We start from the raw sequence: 23,706 nt of genomic DNA on the forward strand, positions 1-23,706 counted from the left end.
TGGGCCACGGAGTATGCATTCTTAAGAATTACTAAAAATTCTCTGGGGCTTTGATCTGGGCGGCACTTTAAGTTATAAAGCGCCTTCTTTGCAGAAGCAACGGTTTTATACTTACCATATTCCATGATTATTTCATATTTCATTTTGGACCAGGACATTAATTGCATAGCTTGAAGACTTTCAAGATGAACACGGCACATTGAATCAAAGGTCCATGTAATGAACCATTTCTTTTGAATGTCATCATACATGCCCAATGAATTCATTGCTCTATCATAATTTTCCAGATGTTCAGATATGTTTCCTGAACCTCTAGAAAATTGTGGGACAGTCTCTCTAAGGAACTTAACAACCTTTGGCGATTCATAAACAGGCGTCGTTAATTTGCGACTTCCGTTTCTTTTTAAACGTCTATGCGATCTGTCTGCTGAAGAGGAATTAGACCCGTACAACAGTGCAGATGGCATATCAGTCACATGGCCTTCAGAGTGGACAGTGCAATCACTTTCACTCCCATCACTCTGAGCTTCTTGTTCACTGTCACAATTCTGATCAGCATCAGAATCCTGCCAGTGTACAGAACCATGTCTGTTTTCATTCCTATCATCTTGAACTGGACTCTCCCTCTCAAGTTTGGCCAAGACAGCTTTTTCAAACTGTTCTGCCCAAGATTGCCAAGGTTGTTTGGCAATGCCAGGAGATGGAGAATTCTGTTTCACAGGTGATATTCCTGAATTACTCACCTCATTCCTTACAGACTGTTTTATGAAAACCTGGTCTGGTGTGGGAAAATCATGACAAGGAGGGGATTTATAGATAGTCTTTTCTTTCATTTTTGTGCAACTTTTTGGCACAGAATGATGGCTATCAACCTCACTGCCTGATTTCAGACTCTCCTCTTCATATTTATCCAATTGCATTTTGAGCTGATTTATTTCCTGTGCATATTTGTCCATCATGCTGTCATTTCTTTTTCATGATCAGCCTGACGAGTTTTATGCTCAGCAAGTAAATCTTGGTATTTCCCATCTTGAATGCCAAATTGTTCACTGTACGTGTCCAGTTTGGTATTCAATACCTTGTTTTCATCTAACGCCTTAAGAAGTGCTGTCATAAAGATAGGCCAGGAGTGTATTATGTGCCCCATCTTTTTCTCTATGTTCTTTTGTTCAGCAATTACTTTAAGTTGTTTCAGTATGTGTTCATCAGTCATAAGCGTCCGTTTAGCATCCCATTCTACGCTCTTTAACCAAACGTCATAGCTTAAATCATTTTTCATATGTGTATGAATATTGATTAAAGCATGTTTTCTTAAGTCTTCAATTATTTCAGTATTATCTGTTACAGATGTATCGCTGGCCATATTTTATACAATGATTTAATCTCAATACAAAACTCTTTTCTATATTAAGATTAATTGCATGAATTACACAAATATTATTATTGTATATGGAATATAACTTCAACTTAAACGATCTCAGCAGTGCCTCCAATTTGTGGGGATATTTATGGGATAATAATGTAAACAGATGAGAATTGCCCACGATTTTCAATTCTCAGATCCTTAATCGTTATCGTGTTAAATGAAATGTATAACCATATACCGGTAATTAAAAATCACAAATTGTTATAAAAATAGATATTTATTTCTTAACAATTTAAATAATAATGATGAGTAACATGCATGATAATAATCAATGGAATTCGAGTATAACATGAATATGTAATACAATATGGCAATAATAATTAATATGCAGTATAAAAACAATATGCAATACAGAGTGGCAGTTTACTTCCTGGTTAGTACAGCATAGAGTCTACAAACTGTCAAGATAATTTACGACTTTCTTTACAGAGACAAAGAATGTGAAGTTTCACACACAGAGCTACAGTGTAGGGCAATAGAACTTAGCTAGCAGTTAGAAATAACCCTTGCAGTGCTGGCTAGACCTCCTAAGTAGTTAAGATCTACTCCTATGTAATATTAATAAATAACATTTAACCAGTCATCAACCATTTCAACATTTCCTTGCATCCAATGAGAAAATCTACTATGTTCTATAAGCTGATATTTTAATTAATTTGTCTAAATAGATATTTTATCTTATTTTAGAGCCAATCAATACAGCTGGATAAATGGTCATGATATGCTAACGTGATATTAATCACACAAATACATTAATGGCTATATTAATCCCAGCTGCAGATGGGATGCTATAACCATATATATATTCTTTAATAATTAAGATTTCTAAATATGAAATCAAACATGATTTATCCAGTCATATATCATACTATTAATTTTAATTAATTTAAATTAATTAATTAAATGCCTGTATATTTACCAGTTATGTAGATATTTTCTCATCAGATATTCCCAGGTAGCTAAATGTCATAGATCTGTTTCTCTGCATGGAGTGTGAGAGTTTCTTGGTTACTCTGGTCGCCCGATTCTGCCTGGATCTCTCTGAATCCCCAGAGTGTCGTAATGTCTCTCTCTTCAATCTTTGAATCTCGAATTTCTGAATCTCCCTCTCTTCCCTTGTCTTAACTTTTTAAAGGGAAAAATTCCTTAGGTGATAGCCAATCACAAATGTGGGGTGTGGTTCCCTTCTAGGTAACCAATTTAATATTCAGACTCTAGATGGCAGTATTGTTCCACTACACATACCTATCCAGGAAAGAGTTAACTTTTCCTGGTGGCTATTTTTGACGTCATTTACGTTATCTTTATGATGGCTATTACTTATTTTATCTGTCAGATCAAGAGAATTTCTTCAGACTATGCGTCTGCAAATTCTGCTATAATTCCTAAAATTGATAGTTTGTGAACTAAGTTTCACCTTAAACTATAATGGGACGTTGTACAATATCGAAAGTAAAATGTAATTGTTTAATCTCCTCTGTCACCTAAGTCTGGGAATAGAATTTATTATATTCCATTAGTAATTAGACAGTCTGTCCACCCCCATTCTCAATGTCTTATCTATTTGGTTTGGTTATATACACATTCCATTAAGCTTGGGCAAAGCAGTCAGTCAAAGTGAAAGGATAGAAATGTTGTGTCTCTTTGTTAGCTTGAGAATAACAAAATGGAGTCTGGTCTGTTCAACAATGACTTCAGAATATACACTTTGTATTTCTATCATAGCACAAAATGTCTGCCGATATAAATACCCTGACAACGCAAAGCAGTTGTACCTAGGTGGGTGTTGGACTTCCCACGACTCAGTTTCTTTTGGCACAGGTTGCAAATGGCATCGCTGTTGTCAGAGGCAGACACTCAAAAAAAATGCCACACTGCTGAGCTCTGCAATGACGGCATTCTGGTGGTGGACACAGCATGCGTTGATTGACGTGCTGTCGGGCTGACCCCGGGTGCCGATGCATGCTGTCTGACTGTGCCACTAGCTCCTTGCGACGACCTCCCCTGCTTCCAACTCGTCTCCTCCTCCTCCTCTCTGTCTCCCCATCTGAACTTTCCCCCTGTTCTTCTTCTTGCCGAGCGGGCACCCACATGACATCCATGGACGCATCGTCATCATAAACCGCTTCACTTGTATCTGACAACTCAGCAAAGGAAGCAGCAGCGGGTACAACATCATCATCATCATCACACCGTACGTCCATGTGTGTAATGCTGCCTGCCTGAGACATATCCCTGTTATCTACATCCTCTGGCAATAATGGTTGCGCATCACTTATTTCTTCAAACGGATGTGTAAATAACTCCTCTGACATACCAAGTGAAGCGGATGTGGTGCTAGTGTTGGTGGTGGCGGCAGGCGGGTGAGTGGTATCTTGAGAGGTGCCCGAAGCTAAGCTGGAGGAGGATGGTGCGTCAAGGTTCCGAGCGGAAGCTGTAGAAGATTGGGTGTCCTGTGTTAGCCAGTCAACTATGTCCTCAGAACTTTTCAAGTTCAGGGTACGTGGCCTCTGAAAACTGGGCATTATTCTAGGGTAAAAGGGAATCACAGCACCACGACCCTGATGGCCCCTGCGGGGTGGCCTGCCTCTGTCTGTCATTTTTTTTGATTAGTGGAACTATGTGTGCAAGCTACTGTGAGACCAGATATGAGTGGCAGAGTACACTCTGTAGGCCTGACACACTCGCTTGCAGACAACTAACTGCTATTCAATCTATAACAGTGAAAAAAGTTTTTTGTTTTTAAATGCACGCTATTGTGCCACCAGATATGAGTGGCACTGTGGACTGGCAGAGTACACGCTGTTGGCCTGACACACAGACGCTTGTAGACAACAAACTGCTAATTAATCTATTACAGTGAAAAAAAAATGTTTATAAATGCAAACTATTGTGACACCAGATATGAGTGGTGGCACTGGGCAAATGGGCACAGTATCCACTGTGAGCCTGACACAGAAGCTGGCAGGCAGGCAACTGCAATTAGATTACACAAAAAAGCAGACTGATGTTCTAGCCCTAAAAAGGGCTTTTTGGGGTGCTGTCCTTACAGCAGAGAGTCCTTCAGGACTGTAGTGGACACTAAATACACTAGCCTAGCTATACATTTCCCTATCAAATGATCAGCAGCTACACTTTCCCTCCTCTAAGAATGCAGCTTCAGAATGAATCTAAAATGGATGCTGTACAGGAGGTGGGAGGGTCTGGAAGGGAGGGTCTGCTGCTGATTGGCTGGAATGTGTCTGCTGACTGTGAGGCACAGGGTCAAAGTTTAGTCAATGATGACGAATAGGGGGCGGATCGAACCGCGCATGTGTTCGCCCACCGTGGCGAACGCGAACACGCTATGTTCGCCAGGAACTATTCGCTGGCGAACAGTTCGGTACATCACTAGTGCTCATGCAGACTCCAGTATGTAGGGAGAACTAAAAGACCATTCTACGTAAGAGTAAGAGAACATATGCTAAACAAAAAAAAAAAGGATATATGCAACACTCAGTATCGGAACATTTCAAAGAATACCATCAATCAGATATGAGTCTCCTAGAATTTAAAGCAATATGCAAGATAAAGAAGAATTGGAGAGGAGATCACACAAAAAAATTAGGAACTGAAGAAATGAGATCGATCTATAACCTAGGCTCAATGTACCCTAAAGGACTGAACGCTGAATTTGAACTATGCCATTTTTTTAACCCCTTAGTGACCAGACCTTTTTTCAATTTTCTTACCGTTAAGGACCAGGGCTGTTTTTAAATGTCTGCGGTGTTTGTGTTTAGCTGTAATTTTACTGTACCCACACATATTATATACAATTTCCTTTGTTATTAAATGTGCTTTCTAAAGATACCATTATTTTCATCATACCATATAACTTACATATAACCTACTATAAAAAAATATAAAATATGATGAAAAAATTTCAACAAACAGACTTTTTCTAACTTTTACCTCCAAAATCTGTTACGCATCTACAACCGCCAAAAAACACCCATGCTAAATAGTTTCTGCATTTTTTTTATGAGTTTAGAAATACCCAATGTTAACATGTTCTTAGCTTTTTTTTTGAAAAGTTATAGGGCAATAAGTACAAGTAGCACTTTGCTATTTCCAAACCATTTTTTTTCTCAAAATTAGCAAAATAGTGTAACACTGATATCTGTCAGGAATCCCTGAATAACAATTCACATGTATATATTTTTAAAAAAGACAACCTATTGTATTAAACTTGGGGGTATTTTGACTCTTTTCATGCAACCATTTTACCACCAATCTATTAAAAAAAAAAAAAGTAATTGGTGATTTTTTGACACACATAGCAATTTAAGAATGCTAATGAGAACTTTAAGGGTTAATGCCAAAGAACACACCAACATGTGTTCAGCAACATCTCCCGAGTACAGTGATACTACCCAAGTATAGGTGTGTCTGGTTTTCTAGGGGCTAAAAGACCTTATTTGGAGGGTGCTCATTACAGTTTTCCAACTTGGAATTTTCACAGCTGGTCATTATGCACCCGTGTCCTAATTGGAACATTTTTGAAGCCGGCCAATGTAATTTACCCCTATCAAACCATATATTTTTGAAAAGTATACACTCTAGGGTATTTTAAATGGTGGTATTTTAACACTTTCCATGCACTAATTCTACCACCAGTCTTTGCCAAACTATTGGTTAATCATTTTTTGTGTTATTTTTCTCTCACATTGTACTTTAGGCATGGATTCTCAGTTCCTGTTATGTGTTACTGACAACGAACACCCCAATGTGCGTTCAGCAACATCTCCTGAGTACAACAGTGTTGCCAATGTGCAGGTTGTATGGATTTTTGCTAACTTACAGGGGTAAAATGTAGGGCTTTTCCCTTTTCCATGTTTTCACATTAAAATTTGCCAGATTGGTTTGCTGGGCCTATGTTGCCTTCGAGACCGTATGGCAGCCCAGAAATGAAAATTAACCCCACCATGACGTACCATTTGTAAAAAATAGATAACCCACCGTATTCAAAATGGGGTATGTCCAGTCTGTTTTAGTAGCCACTTAGTCACAAACCCTGGCCATTAGTTTCTTGCATTTTTTTAAAAACAAAAATTGCAGTTTTACTGGTAATATCATTGTCGTGATAAGTTTTACTTTTTAAAAATTTGTGTTCAGCGAACCCTCCCAAATATAACAATACCTCCCATGTAAAGGTTTTATAGTGTTTTGGAAAGTTACGGGGTTAAATATAGGGCTTTCCAATTAAATTCTCTGGACTGTCTGCCTGGGTTGTCAGGCAGGTCCCTCAAATTATAATTAATAAAATCAAATAATTATGTAGTTAATAGTTAACTAGTTCCTATATGTGTATAATATATAATTATAATATATATTAGAATTATGCATTTTATAATATATTATACATATATAATGCATATATATGATTTCATTATAAGTGTATTTTGAGATATGTGTATATATCTCAAAGTATACTTATAATGAAATTATATATATGCATTATATATGTACAATATATTATAAAATGCTTTAATTATTTTATAATATATATTTTATAATATATTACACATATATATATAATGTATTTATTTAATTTTTTTAACTTTTTAGCAGCCTGGGGGACTGCCTGACAGCTCCATAGACTCCTATTGCGGCCATGGGATCATGGTGATCACATGGCCCTGGAGGGCCGGGGTGGCCGTTGCTGCTGCAGGGGGACTGTTGGGGTCTCTGGCTGTCTCCCCTGATCGTGATCACCGAGGAGCGGTGGTCCAGGTAAGTCGAGGGCTCCTATTTGCCGAGAAACGTATTAGGTACGTCCACAGTTCTTAACGACCATTTTTTGTCAAATGTACCTAGTACGTCCACGGTCGTTAAGGGGAAATGTTAATTTACAGTATTAATGTTTTATCTCATTCTGTTTGCCCACTCTTATTATTATTCTAAAGCATTTTTCATGGGCCTCCCCATCCTTTCATTTCCACATTATCCTTTTCAATATCTAGGTATTACCATCAAATATTTGCACATGTGCTACATTCTTTATTTTTATTTATTATTAATTATTTTTATTACATTTTTACATTCATGATTACCATTCTCCCAATTCTATTATGCTCCATAATATTAATGTTTTACATTTTGCATATTTATTATAAATAATTTTTATCCTTAATCATCCATTTATTATTACCATTATCACATGTTCTATGATGCCCTAAAATAGATAACCATATGTACTATCATCAAATATTTGCATATGTGCTACATTCTGTATTTTTATTTATTATTTTTATTACATTTTTACATTTGTGATTACCATTATCCCTAGTTCTCTTATGCTCTGTGATATTAATTTGTGCATATATGTTTTACATTTTACATAGTTACTCAGCTGAAAAAAGACTTGCGTCCATCAAGTTCAGCCTTCCTCACATATGTTTTTCCTATTGATCCAAAAGAAGGCAAAAAACCCAGCCTGAAGCGCTTCCGATTTTGCAACAAATTAGGAAAAAATTCCTTCTTGACCCCAAAATAGTAGTCAATAGCAGTCAGATGTCTCCTTGGATCAAGAAGCTATTACCCCACTAATTAGAAATGATATCCCTGTTATGTTTTTGCAAGTATTTATCCAATCGCAGTTTAAACATCTGTACAGACTCTGACAAAATCACCTCTTCAGGCAAAGAATTCCATATCCTTATTGCTCTTACTGTAAAAAAAACTTTTCTGGGGGGCGGGGCCTGACCGTCATGGAGGGAAGACGTGCCTAACTGGAGCTCCCTCCTGAACTAAGCTACGATAGATAAAAAGGCACCTCAGAACCATGAGACATGGCAAAAAATGACCCCAAACGACACACTGACCCTCGGTCTGCACTGTAAACTGGTAATGCGCCCTATGAATGGAAGACAGACGGCAGGCTATACCCGAGAGGACATGCAGCCGGGAACGCGATGGACGGGAGCGGCGGCCAAGCTCTCAGCCTGGAGCGGCCCAGGAGCTGATTGCAACAAGCGGGCACCCTGCAACCCCCATCCCCTGGACCGGTGGGGGTGATCCCAGTCCACCACTGGGAGTCCTCCCAGCTATGGCACAAACAAGCGAGGAACTTATCAGAGAGCCGCAAGGCTCGTCCAAGATGGCGGAGACCACGCGACCCACAAGCGGATATGAGGCACCACAGACCCTTTTGTCAAGCTTGGACCTAATATTTACAAACTTCTGGCTCAAGCTTGACCCAGACTGAGAAAGGGGACTCTGCTACCGCTCACCTCTAAACACCCGCCATGCCTCCCATCGCCCGACCCACAGCGACAAACGGCACCTTTGGGAAGGCCCAAAACAACGAGAAGGCGGCGGAGAGGCAAACAGGCATATCTCCCAAACAAGGTGGTGAAACGGCGAGCACAAACAAAAAGCAGCACGGGCAAGCCACAGGCACACCCTAATACAAGGGCAACTATACCACAGCCTTCTGACTCAGCCAAACGTTATCCATCACGCCCACAAACTCACCGCAAGCGAGCAGACGGCCATGAGGCTTACCAGAAAGCAACACAACTTCCAAGTGGCGAAGGATGCGGGCGGGGAGCCTCCCCAGGACGCACAGGCGACGGACTCTTGCTGCAACACCAACTCCGCACCTACCTTGCTCCAAATGAATGCCTCCAAAGTCTGGGCATAGGGTGACTCTGGACTTGTCCAACGGTGCAGCCCTACTACCGCTGGTGCTGCCTAGCAGCTTCTGGATGCCGTCCCCCCCTCCAAAGGCAATTGCAGACCAAGTTTTGTTTTAGTTAATGTTTTCAATATGTGCACTCTCTTGCTTTGTTTCTTATAATATGTTCCCTTTTGTGGCAGCATGACTTATACTCTTTTACACACCAAGGCCTAATTTGACTGTAACACACCAAGGCCTTATTTGAATATGTTTTCCAAATGATCCAGTACTATAAGAATTGTTTTTCTAAATTATTTATCTACATAAATTCCCATATAATTTAATAGGGATATTTGTCATTTTGAAAGCATATTAAATCGAGGCCAAAGTCTATGCAGATAGTTTCAATGTAGGCCTCAATTTAAAGGGACACTATAGTCACCCAGACCACCTCAGCTCAATGAAGTGGTCTGGGTGCCAGGTCCCTCAGGTTTTAACCCTTCAGATGTAAACATAGCAGCATTTCTTCCTGACAGCCGCTAGAGGTGCATCTGCGACGCTGGATGCGAAATTCGCATCCAGCGTGCAGAACGTCCATAGGAAAGCATTGAGAAATGCTTTCCTCTGGACTGTTTGAATGCGGGCGCGGCACTTGCCGTGCATGCGCATTCCGCTCCACTTGGGAGCTGACGTCGGCGGGGAGGAGAGGTCACCAGCGCCGAGGGGGCCCGGCGCTGGATTAAGGTAAGTAGCTGGAGAGGTTTTAACCCCTTCAGCGCCAAGGGAGAGGGACCCTGAGGGTGGGGGCACCCTTAGGGCACTATAGTGTCAGGAAAACCGCTTTGTTTTCCTGACACTATAGTGATCCTTGAATATATTTTTTTTACATTTATTTTAATGGAAACGTCTGCTTTAATAGCTGGTTGCAAGTTCTCCGTGACTTATTTAAAGCATGTAACTGGATGAAAGGTTGATTTGAGAGGAGGGGAACTGTTTTTTTTTTTTGCTTACTGTTCTTTTCAAAATATTTTTTATTAAACAGTATTTTAAAAAACATGTTACACATTAATTTGGTATATAAAGAAATCAACATTTAACAATAGAAATAAGTAGAAATAAGAAGGGAAGGTGAAAAAAATAATGATCAAAAAGAAATTAAAAAAAAAGGGAGGGGACGGGTACTATCCAAATGTATAATATAGTTTTTTTCAGAAAGTTTTTGTAAAAGACTGGAATCATTAGGAAAGCTTATTAAATCTAGGACAGATTGTGATTATTTGAAAGGCTTATCCAAAAATATTAAATGGGTCTAAATCAGCTTTCCCCTTTTCCTCCCCTCCAAAATGTCTGAACAAATCACATTGACGAATTGCATTTCGTGATTTGTTCATTGTTTGATTCAGACATTGCTGGTTGTCTGAATACTATTGCACAAGTCTAGTTCTTAGACTTCATAAAGGACTCCTTGTGTTATACTCTTAAACAAATAAAGATGCTTGAATATGAAGAAGTTGTTTGTGCCCATGCTGATTGGATTTCTACATGTGTAAGCAGCTGGAGTTGTATCTTTTGAGCATCCCTAATGGATATGGTCATATTGAATATTACCTTGCTGCTTTGGTTTTGATGCTTAGAGTGTTCCTTTAAATAATAAAGTGAATTAGCTAATATGGCTAAACAAGCAATATAAGCTAAAAAAGATGGGATAGCACATAAATAGAGGATACAACCTTTAAACAGGACGTGATCTTGAAAAGATCTAAAACATAACAATACAAGGTATATGGTGAAGTATGAATGGACAAGAAGGACAATATCCAGGAGGTAGAGAACTTACAACAGATATTGGTGTTCTGCGCTTATCTCCCTTTTGTGGGTATCTGTAGCAGATCAATGTGTAGTATAAACTGCTAAATTTCTTCGGATGTGAGATCCTCAGAATGGACAAAAAAGAGAAAAATACATAGAATAGTACTGTATAAAAATATCAAAGATTTATTGCACTGATTGCACTTACATTCAGGTCACAATCAGCAGGCATATCTCCACTAACAAGTGGACCAAGCTGGCAGGATGGATCGATGGTGTAAATGGAATGCAAGCTGATGGTACTATATGTAGTGCTAAAAATTAATAAAATACAAATATAATAATAAAACAAAAAATAAAACAAAATAAGAAGTAAATATGAATACTCAATCCATTGGACAACTCCAGGCAGACGTCATGCGTCTTGCGGCCGTTCTTTAACTTCCGCGTTCCACAGTGGAACGCATATCATTACTCTTGCTCTCGCGTTCCAACAGTGGAACGCATATCGCTAAGAGGAAAAAGATGGCAGTGGGTGGGAAAAAAACCACCCCACTGACAACTCGAACTGGCAAGTCTATGTATAAACAGTCCAAATCCAAAAGTAACAGAGTTAATCACTTATATATGCGGATAAACAAGAGACCCAGAGGTCTATATAATGGGCATGTTACCAATTTGCATGTATATCTATGTATATCCATAATGAAGAAAAAAAATAATAAAAATAGAAGAAAACCAATAACGAAAAAATAAATTAAAAAATTAAAAAAAATACAGGGATAGAAAATCAAATAAAATAATATAATAAAAATAAGTGAATACAAAAGAAAATAAATATAAATATAAAATGAAAATAATAAAAATAATAATGAGAATAATGAGAATAAATAATAAAAAATAATCATAATAAAATAAAATGAAAAATAATAATAATAATAATAATAATAATAATAATAATGAAAATAAAATAAAAGTAAAAATAGAAATAAATATAAAAATAAATATAAAAAAATAAATATAAAAATAATGAATAAAAATAATGATAATAAAAAAAACATAAATTTTACTTACCGAAAATTTCTTTTTCCTTAAGATTAGAGGCAGTGCTTATACCACAGGGATATCCAATCTGGAGGGAAAAAACAGGCAGGCAAATCTCCAAACATTTTAATCCCTCCCCTAATTACCTCCTTTCCCATAAGTAGCAGCTCCTCCTGATCATCCCCAGACAATACATAAGCCAAATAGCTGCAAAATTACTTAGTTTATTAGAAAAAAGGGGCGGGAATTGTAGCACTGCCTCTAATCTTAAGGAAAAAGAAATTTTCGGTAAGTAAAATTTATGTTTTTCCTTTCAGATTAGAGGCAGTGCTTATACCACAGGGATATAATAAAGCAGATCCAGAGGGCGGGTTCATTTCACCACTGCTTGAAGCACCTTGCGCCCAAAAGCTGCATCCTCCGAGGCCAGTATGTCCAACTTGTAGTGTTTTGCGAAAGTATGGAGCGAGGACCACGTAGCCGCTGAACAAATCTGAGAAGGAGAAGCAGCTGCTCGCAGAGCCCAGGACGTCGAAACAGATCTAGTAGAATGGGCCTTTAACTGGCCTGCATGATCCATGCCATTCCTGGAATACGCCAACTGAATACAATCCTTCAGCCATCTAGCCAGAGAAGTTTTCGAAACCTTCATGCCTTTTCTTGGGCCCTTGAATAATACAAAAAGACTGTTATCCTTCCTGAAGGATTCTGTTGCTTTTAGATATAGCAAAAGACATCTCTTTACATCTAGGCAGTGAAATTTGCGTTCCAAGGTATTAGATGGATTCTGACAAAAAGTTGGTAAGACCACTTCCTGGTTAACATTTGAAACAGAGCAAACTTTCGGGCTGAACGAAGGATCGAGCTTTAGAACCACCTTGTCCTGATGAAAAACTAAAAAAGGAAAATTTGCCCGAAGAGCTTGGATCTCACATACTCTTTTAGCAGATGTAATAGCCACCAAAAAAACAGTTTTCAATGAAATGAGCTTTAGGGAAGCTTCCTCCAATGGTTCAAAGGGCGGCTCACAAAGCGCGGAAAGGACTAAGTTTAGATCCCAGGGAGGACAGGTTTCCCTAACATAGGGCACTAAACGAGTCAGAGCTCTGAAGAACCTAGAAATCAGAACATTTGAGGCCAGGCATCTGAGGGAGAAGAAACTGATAGCAGAAACTTGTAATTTCAACGATGCAGGTTTAAGGCCTTTTGCAAATCCCATCTGAAGGAAGCTTAGGATCTTCTGAATGGACGCGGAAACCGGGTTGACTTTAAACCTACAACACCACTGACAAAATATCTTCCAAATTCTAGTGTAGATCTTAGACGTCGATTCCTTGTTAGTTGCCAACAGGATCTTAATCACTTCAGGATCCAGACCTTTGCTCTCTAAAATCTGGAATTCAGAAACCAAGCCGTCAACTGGAATTTCCGAAGGGTCGGAAGAGGCACCATGGCGTCCTCTAGAATTTCTCCTGAAAGCGGCAACTTCCAAAAGGTGGCCCCCGGAAAGTTCAGGAGAACTGAGAACCAACTTCTCCTCGGCCACCATGGAAGGATTAGGATAATTCTTACATTTTCCAGCCTTACTTTTTGAAGTATTCTGGGAATAAGCACTACTGGCGGAAAGATATAAGCCAGGTTGAACTTCCATGGAACTGACAGGGCATCTATGAAATCCGGCCTGTCCGCTGGATTTAGGGACGCAAACCGTCTTGTCTTCCTGTTCATTCTGGATGCCATCAGGTCTATCTCTGGAACACCGAAGCGGTCTGTGATGAAATTGAAAGTTCTGCATGACAGGGACCAATCTGCTTGTTTCAAATGATGCCTGCTCAGGGCATCTGCCACCACATTGAATTTTCCTAAAATGTGAACTGCAGAGATGGACATAAGGTGCACTTCCGCCCACAGCATGATCTTTGAACACAGGCTTTCTAATCTTGTTGATCTCGTACCTCCCCGTTTGTTCAAATATGCCACTGTCGTACGATTGTCTGAACGAATTTGAATATGTCGCTTTATGATGAGAAACTGAAACGCCAAGAGTGCCATCCATACGGCCTTTAATTCCCTGAAGTTCGAGGAACTTCTCATATCCTTCACTTGCCAGGACCCCTGCTTCTTTATGTCTCCCAGATGGGCCCCCCAGCCCAGCGCAGAGGCATCTGTTGTTATGATAGTGAAGGACTTCATCCGCAATGACAGACCCTCGTGGAGGAAACGAGAAGATGTCCACCACTGCAGACTTTTTAAAGTTAGATTGTTGAACCTCATCAGCCCATCCAGGCCGAGTTCCTGTCGATTCCAGACTAGCAGAATGTTTCTTTGTAGAGGTCTCATTCTGGCTTTTGCCCAACCGACGGCCGGAATTGAGGCTGTAAACAGACCCAGCAAGCACATGGCTTCTCTGATTGAAAACACTCTTTTTACTCTGAGATTCCGGATTAACCGCTTGATCTTTAGTTTCTTTTCTTCCGGCAGAAATAACTTCATTGCGATAGAATCCAAAATTAGACCCAAGAACTGGATCCTTTGAACTGGCACTAGTTCCGATTTGTTGAAATTTATTAGCCAGCCATGCTTTTCCAGCGATTTGATGGCTGTCCTCAGATCTAACTGTAGTTGAACCTGGGACTCTGCAATCAACAGCCAGTCGTCCAAATATGGAATGACAGCGATGCCCAAACCTCTTAGAAAGGCTGAAACGACTACTAGAAGCTTTGTGAAAACTCTGGGCGCTGATGATAGGCCGAAAGGCAGTGCTCTGAATTGGTAATGTTTGGTTACCGATTGGCAGCACACCGCAAACCGTAGAAAACTTTTGCTGGATTCCGCTATGGGTACATGAAGATAGGCATCTTTCAAATCCAGGGACGCAAACCAACTCTTTGGGTGAATAAGCAGAGCCGCTGATTTTACTGATTCCATGAGGAATTTCTTTTTTATAATCCGCTTGTTTACGGCTTTTAGATCTAGAATAGGTCTGAACGAACCATCTGGTTTTGGCACCAAGAAAAGTCTTGAATAGGTGCCTTGATGTCTTTCCTTCATAGGAACTTCTTCCACCACTCTTTTTAGTAACAGAGTTGACACTTCTCGCATCAGAGAGAGTTCCATATCTAGAGACTGAACCCTGGAACATAGAAACATGTTTATAGGGGCTTGTGATAATTCTAGAGCGTATCCGTGCTCTATCACTGTAAGGACCCAGCGATCTGACGTTGTCTCTTTCCAGTGCTCTAGGAAGTGACTCAACCTTCCACCCACCGGCCTGGCGTCATAATTTTTTATTTCTCTTGGCAGTAAACCTTTCCTTCTTCCTATAATCAAAGGCTCTTTGCTGTTGACCCCTGAAATAGTTTCTACGAAAGGAACTTCTGAATGAAGGACGAGTCTCTGCGTGACGGCTTCTAGACTGCTTCCTATATGATACTGGTAAAGCTTTCCTTCCTTCCTTCATCTGTTTCAACAGCTCATCCAGCTTAGAACCGAAAAGTCTTCCTGGTTCAAAAGGTAGTTCACACAGAGAATTTTTAGATGCCGCATCTGCAGACCAATTTCTAAGCCAAAGCGCTCTCCTGGCGACTGTTGAGATACCAATATTCTTGGCCGACAATTTCAGGCTTTCTGAAGAAGCATCCACTAAAAAATCAGACGCCATCTTGATATTTTTTAATAGCTTTAACGGGTCTTCCTTAGCTTCTCCCGTATATACTTTTTCTAGTTCTTCCAACCAAAGTTTCTGGGCCTTGGCAACGGATGACCCCGTAATCAAGGCTTTAGCTTGGGCTGCAGAAGAGATGAACAACTTCTTTAAAGAGGAGTCCATGCGTTTATCCATGACATCCTTGAGCCCGCTTGAATCTCCAATTGGTAAAGTAGTCTTTTTACCTATTTGAGCAATAGGGACGTCCACTACAGGGACCGTATCCAGCTTGCAGTCTTGCTCTGATTCTATGGAAAAAAGAGTTTTAAAATGCTTAGACATAAACGGCTTGTGACTAGGGAACTTCCATTCTTTCAAAATCAATTCCTTAGTCTGTGGGTGAAAAGGAAACACTTTGGACTTTTTCCCCGTTACCCCAAAATCAAAGATGCACTGCACTTCTTTAATCAATTTCCCAATGGCTTCATCTGGGAAAGCAAATTCCTCATCTGAGGAATCACTGCCTGAATTATCTTCATACTCAGAACCACTAGTTCCCGAACTAGTATCAGATGTTTCCCAAGATCTCAGTCTTTTCTTAGCATGCTTTACCATCTGAGAATCCTGGGCAACAGAAGCCTGGACTGACTGTAAAGCAGCTGACTGCACATCCACAAATGTTTGCTGCATACTTTGCTGCAACCAGCTGAGAAAAGTGGACATTTCTGTTCTCTTTGCTTCCTCTGAAGCTTCTTTTGAACACACAGAGCAAAGTTTCTTTTTACAACCATCAGGCATAGGTTGGCCACACACAGAACACATTAAATGCTTGGTTTTAGATGCACATTTCCCCTTCTCAGCAACTTTATCCATACTTTCCGGATTAGACATACTGGAAAACAAGAAAACAAGAAAGGGGAAAATAATCAAAATTTTCTCCTTACGGATTCAGGCTAAGAACCATTTAAAATTAAAACTTAACAGTCTTACCTTAAATGGCCTGAGAGTGTGTTGGAGGGCAGGTGAGAAACACACTTCACAACCGATCTGAGAGCTCCTGGCAAACAGAGGTTGCTGCTGGTACATGCTCATATAAGTCCTGTAACCAAACGGAAACGTCCAGTTCGAATTTGGCGCCTGAATCCAGGTTCGCATTGCGCATGTGCATAGCGCTCTGCGACTCCCTGGTGGAACGCAACGCAACCTGTGTGTGCGTTCCACCGACAGGACCTCCCAGCCGACGCACGCCTGCGTCCTTCGTCATACCGGCACCTGGCACGGCAAAAGACGGCAACATAAATTTCGAGTGACCACGCCAGCCGGCGTGTTGCACGCTACTTACCGGACATCAAGGAAGCAGAGCCTCCAGAGCCTCAGCCCTTCTCACCTACTTCCTGGAGAACCTTCCTGTCTAACCTCCCCTGCCGAAGGCAGGCAAAGAACTGGGGATGATCAGGAGGAGCTGCTACTTATGGGAAAGGAGGTAATTAGGGGAGGGATTAAAATGTTTGGAGATTTGCCTGCCTGTTTTTTCCCTCCAGATTGGATATCCCTGTGGTATAAGCACTGCCTCTAATCTGAAAGGAAAAAATAGTGTGTCATGTAGATCCGCTTATATGTACATATTGGTCATAAGAAACAGAAAAACAAACCACAAAAATAAAAAAATATATACATGTCCCAAATGGTATTTTAACTGAAAAGCATGACCTTTTCAAATATTCTACAAGGAAGAGAAAATCAAATTAGTATGGAGTAAATTCAGATACAAAATACACATTGCTCAAAAAACCAGTGAACCCACCAAATAAAAGTGAAAAGAGAAAGGGGGAGGCTAAAAAAAGGATCAAAGTAATCCTGTAAGATCAATGTCTTGGTTCAAACCAATCTTTAAGGTTTTTAAATTATATATCCACTGTGCCTCTTTTTTGGCTAATTCCTGCATTTTATTACCTCCTCTCCAATGCTTTTCAATAGAATCTATACCAATAGCAATGAAGGTAGACCAATTGAAAAATGCACAAGTGTTACAGTGTTTTGGGACACTATGTTCTACTTTGTTGTTTCTAATATTATTAAAGTGTTCTCGAAATCTAATGTGTACTGGCCTGGTGGTTCTGCCTATGTATTGTGCTCCACATCCACATTGCAGTAAATATATTACATATGTGGATGTGCAATGTATAAACTTCTTAATAGTGTATGTCCTTTTTGTATAAGTACCTGTAAAAGTTATGGTCTTTTTCTTTTGCTAGGTACATGTAGAGCAAGTGCCACATTTGTGAAATCCTGCAGTCCTTTGAGAAAGTAAAAAATGATTATTAGGCTTTGTAATCTGTATGGGCAAGAGGCTGGGTGCTAATTGATTTTTTAAGTTGTCAGCTTTTCTATAAATAACTGTTGGTCTGTCAGGTATGACATTACCCAGAATTTCGTCCTTCTTTAAGATGGCCCAATGTTTTTTAAGAATTTTTTCAATTTTCCTGGCATGTGTATTATATTTTGTGATGAATGCAAATTCTACATGAGTGTTGTCTCTTTTGCTTTTTGATTTATTGTCAACTAGAAATTCTTTTAATATATGTAATTTCCCTTTCCATTTGTTCTGTATTATATCCTTTTTCAGAATATCTGTTTTTAATTATTTGTGACTGTTCTTCGAAAATTTGGATATTGGAGCAGTTTCTCCGCATATGCGTTATGTGTCCCTTAGGAACATTATTTAGCCAAGTGGGATGATGTAGGCTAGTTTTTTTAATAGCCGTGTTGCAGTCAGTTTTTTTTAAAGAAGGTTTTTGTATTGAGTAATCCCATTTTAACGTATAAAGTTAGATCCAAAAAGTCAATGGTCTCTTCATGTATATTTGAAGTAAATTTAAAATTATATTGATTAGAGTTAATGTTCTTAATGAACATCTCCAAACTAGCTACATCACCCTCCAAAATAATAAGTACATCATCTATGTAGCGTCGCATCTGGGTAATGTTATACCTTACAGACCAACAGTTATTTATAGAAAAGCTGACAACTTAAAAAATCAATTAGCACCCAGCCTCTTGCCCATACAGATTACCAAGCCTAATAATAATTTTTTACTTTCTCAAAGGACTGCAGGATTTCACAAATGTGGCACTTGCTCTACATGTACCTATCAAAAGAAAAAGACCATAACTTTTACAGGTACTTATACAAAAAGGACATACACTATTACAAAGTTTATACATTGCACATCCACATATGTAATATGTTTACTGCAATGTGGATGTGGAGCACAATACATAGGCAGAACCACCAGGCCAGTACACATTAGATTTCGAGAACACTTTAATAATATTAGAAACAACAAAGTAGAACATAGTGTCTCAAAACACTGTAACACTTGTGCATTTTTCAATTGGTCTACCTTCATTGCTATTGGTATAGATTCTATTGAAAAGCATTGGAGAGGAGGTAATAAAATGCAGGAATTAGCCAAAAAAGAGGCACGGTGGATATATAATTTAAAAACCTTAAAGATCAGTTTTAACCAAGACATTGATCTTACAGGATTACTTTGATCCTTTTTTTAGCCTCCCCCTTTCTCTTTTCACTTTTATTTGGTGGGTTCACTGGTTTTTTGAGCAATGTGTATTTTGTATCTGAATTTACTCCATACTAATTTGATTTTCTCTTCCTTGTAGAATATTTGAAAAGGTCATGCTTTTCAGTTAAAATCCATTTGGGTCATGTATATATATTTTTTATTTGTGTGGTTTGTTTTTCTGTTTCTTATGACCAATATGTACATATAAGCGGATCTACATGACACCCTATTTTTTTTTATTATCATTATTTGTATTCATTATTTTTATATTTATTTTTATTTTTATATTTATTTTTATTTTTATATTTATTTCTATTTTTACTTTTACTTTTATTTTATTTTCATTATTATTATTATTATTATTATTATTTTTCATTTTATTTTTATTAAACAATCTCACATAGCCCCTCACTTTCTCCTTGTTCTGGTACCTGACATGCTCCTGACTGAGATACAGGTAAACATATCAACTCATCCTGCCCTGACTCCCAGTGGTTTGATCCACTTATGTTTTCACATGGCATCTCAAACAACCCTGGCTCTGACACAGATAGGCACACACGCTCATCCAGCCCTGCCTCCCCTTGCAGTTGTTTTTGCCCATTCACACAGTATTGCAGGCACTCCTAGTTCTGGGCCGGACTGGCATGCATGCTCAGTCTGCCCTCGCTCCCAGCACAATTGCTGGCATTCACCTTCACATGTTTCCACGGACACCCCTGGTTCTGGCACAGATTGACACACATTCTGCCCTCCCTCCCAGCGAAGTTGCCCTGGCAAACTTTCACCTTGTACCACAGACAACCCTGGTTTTGGCCCAGCCTGGCACGCATGCTCATTGAGCCCTCCCTCCCAGCAACTTTGTCTTGGCACACTCTCACACATATTGCAGACACCTCTAGTTCGGGCACAGACATGCACACATGCTCAATCTGCCCTCACTCCCAGCAAGGTAGTCTACGTACACTTTTACATACTGCCCCCTGCACAGTAGGGCCCCTATGAGGCTTGGGTTTATAACACACATTACTTTCAGGCACATACTGGGATAACAATCTACCTAAGTCAGTACCAAGTAATACATTTGCAGGGATATTCTCATCTACCCCCATATTTCTGAAACCCTTCCCCACTCCCCAATCCAAATAAACTCGTGCCATTGGCACTACAAGCAATACCCCCCCAATTCCTTTAACTGCTAGAGTCTTGCCAGGAATTAAGTCCTCAGAGCGCACTAGCTCTTGATGCACAAGAGTCACATCTGCCCCAGTGTCCCTGAGTCCCACAGTTACCTTCTCTCCCACTGTAATAGGCTGCAGGTTCACATTGTTGTTGCCCTCTGACTTGGTCACGAACAACACAGAAGATGGAGCTCTTGCAGGTAGAATCCCTCCGGATGAGAGTGTTGGCCTCCTTTTCTCTGGGCAGGTATTACTCAAGTGCCCCATTCAGTTGCAAATAAAACATCTGCGACTATCTCCTTGCGCAGACATGGCACTAGCTCCCCCTCTCCCTGAGGTAGGAGCTGAAACAAAAGATGGCCCGTTAGGCCTGGTGATGGGGAGACATGGTGGTGTGGTCCTCCAGCTGGATGTTCCCTTGGCAAAACCTCTGCTCCGGTCCACTGTTGCTCGATTGGCAGTGTGGAAATCTGCTAGCTCACCCGCCTTCAATGCCATTTTGGGGTTCCGGTCAAGCAACCATTCCTGTACATCGGCTGGGCAGAGCTGCAAAAACTGTTCTTTTATTAACAAGTCTTGAAAACTTTCCAAAGTGGTAATCTCCAGCCCTGTAGTCCACTGTCGGAATGCTGTCGCCAGGTGCCCCACAACTGCTGCATAACTTTCTGTGGGATGCTTTTGCAAAGTCCTGAATTAAGGTTGTACCGTTTTTGCAAGGCAGCCTTAATCGCATCATAGTCCTGGTCAAATTCTGCTGGAAGCGCAGCAAATGCTTCCAGTGCAAGACCTCTGAGACCAGGGGTGAGGTATTTTGCCCACTGGTCCTTTGGTAGCTGGTACTGCCTGCAAACTTTTTCAAAACTGCGCAGGAAAACATCCAAATCACCATCTTTGTCCAAAGTTGGAAAATTCTCTGCAGGTGGTTTGGGTGCAGAAGAGTCTCTGGAATTAATACTTATAGGGGAGGCAGTCAACCTCTTCGACACATTCCTTTGGATTTCATTATCAATTAGAATGCCACGACATATATGCTCTCTGGCAGCTTGTCGCTCCGCGGCCTCTCTGTCAGCCTGCCGCTCTGCAGCCTCTCTCTCCCTCTCAGCTGCCTCTCTCTCCCTTTCAGCAGCCTCTCTCTCCCTCTCAGCTTGGCGCTCCGCAGCCTCTCTCTCTCTCAGCTTGGCGCTCAGCATCCTCTCTCTCTCTCTCAGCAGCCTCTCTCTCCCTCTCAGCTTGGTGCTCCGCAGCCTCTCTCTCTCTCTCAGCTTGGCGCTCAGTAGCCTCTCTCTCTCTCTCTCTCAGCAGCCTCTCTCTCCCTCTCAGCTTGGCGCTCCGCAGCCTCTCTCTCTCTCTCTCTCAGCTTGGCGCTCAGCAGCCTCTCTCTCTCTCTCAGCCTCCTGATATTGAAGGATAAGCTGTAGTCTTTGGTTTGCATCTGCTGAGTCCACATATTTTAACACCATTTGTAAGTAACAATCCAAAGGATCTCCAGATCTCGGTACATCACGGACAAAAGCTACAGGTATCTCCTCTGCAAATTTTGAGGCATCACTTTGCACTGCTTGTTGCATATCATAGTCCACCAGTGCTTGCAATAGTTCCTCTTTTGTTTTTCCCTGACAGGGAATAGATCTCTCCTGGCAAAGCTGGTCTAGTGCTGCCTTGGATTGCGCCTGGTACTCAATTTGGTAAATAAAAGATAGAAAAAACAGAGAAGGGGGTGGGGGGAACTGTTGAGGTGTAAATATATTATATATGCACTGAGTTCAGCCTTTGGAAATTGAGACACAATTTCTTTTAGTGCCTGGATTAACAAACAAATCCAGCAACACTAAAATCTGGTACAAAAAGATGAAAAATCTTTTTAATTATCCCACCGCTATGCCACCAATTTGTCACAAACGCACCCTACTCCAAGAGTCTGCGTGACGTAGTTGTGGTGGTGAAAGGGTTAAAGTACACTATTTGTCTTCACTAGACCGAAAATAATGACAAAATCCCCCGCCCCCTTTTTAACACCACCCACACTTAAACATAATAATATAACTAATACTATCCCACCAAATATTACTTAGTACAATATTTAAAGAATTACAAAAATACTAACTAGTCTCTTCAGGTAACGTGATTCTTAACCAGACAAAGGCAGAACTTAATAAATGAACATTTATTATGAACAAAGAATAGTCACAGTGCATATAACAATATATGATAAACAAGTTATTTACACTAACAACAGATAAAAACAAAAAGGATAAAATACAGAAGTCCTAATTACTCACTGTAGCAGAGTAGCAGTATAATCACGGTATCTCCGCTGGTAGTCAGGATAAAAACAGGTAAAACACAGGCAGCGTAATAATAATCCCTCTTCCCCAAGGACTAGACGACACACAGTCTGGGAGCCAACTGTCAACTGTCAACTGACCTCTGTGGGGGTCCCAGCTTCAAAAGATGTAACCCCTGTTGACCTCAGCAATAGCATCTCTGTAATTTGTGCCATTTACTACACAAATTACATTAAATGATAATATTCCAAGGGTGTAATAATAAATTAGACACTCTTGCCGTGACAATAAGCTTATTACAAATATTTATTTGAAGCTCAAGTTAGGTCTTTCACTAATAAAACTAAGACAGTTGAAAGGTATATTAAACCAGAATTACTTTTTTTAATGTTAGCAGAAAACTGTGTATGTTAATGATTGATGAAGAAGATTTTTTACCAAACCCAATAATTAAATTAGGTCATTAGGTGTTTGCATGTTTCAAAAAAAAATCAAGAAAAAGAAGAAAAAATATAAATAACTTAATTAATTAATCAGAAGTTTCCCAAACCCTCCCAGTGGGTCACTGACTACTAGACGTATAGAATATAGAAAGAAAATTGGATACAGCTGCAAACCTAAAATAATAGTAAAAAACAAACAAAGTAACATAGTGTAGTATCCTCCTAAACAGTGTATGACACGCCCATAGGGTACCTCCCCCAATAGCCCTGGGGGGCTAAACGTAATCCACCTCTCCTTCCCTTTTCCAATATTCAGGAGTATGAACAGAGCAGGAATCAGGAAAATAGTAAAAAGGCTTCATTTATTGCCAATGATTGAAAAAAAGTTATTGTCTCATATATTGTAACTATAGCCTGTGCTAATCATGCAAAGTATTTTATCACCTTTGTCTTTGTCCATCATGTTAAGTTAGTTTAACCAGCTCAGGCCCATATATCTTTCTTGTTCCTTGTTTAATGGTTTTATTTCCCTACTTAAATACCTGTCTTATCTCTGTAATTCTCAATCTTAGCTTTTGTTTTTCCTTAAATGACCTTAAATCAAATGTCCATCTATGTACCCCCCCCC

The 23,706-nt window shown here is 39.9% G+C and overlaps 1 protein-coding gene and 1 pseudogene across 1 annotated transcript in view; both read right to left on the reverse strand.

The window, feature by feature from the left end:
* LOC134575484 (bone marrow proteoglycan-like) overlaps window positions 1-23,706 on the reverse strand; it is a 121,006-nt gene that overhangs the window by 40,432 nt on the left and 56,868 nt on the right. The gene's annotated exons all lie outside the window — the stretch shown is intronic.
* LOC134574779 (uncharacterized) lies at window positions 15,855-21,918 on the reverse strand (annotated as a pseudogene).

Source organism: Pelobates fuscus, chromosome 10 (assembly GCF_036172605.1).
Source record: "Pelobates fuscus isolate aPelFus1 chromosome 10, aPelFus1.pri, whole genome shotgun sequence".
Lineage (NCBI taxonomy): Eukaryota > Metazoa > Chordata > Amphibia > Anura > Pelobatidae > Pelobates > Pelobates fuscus.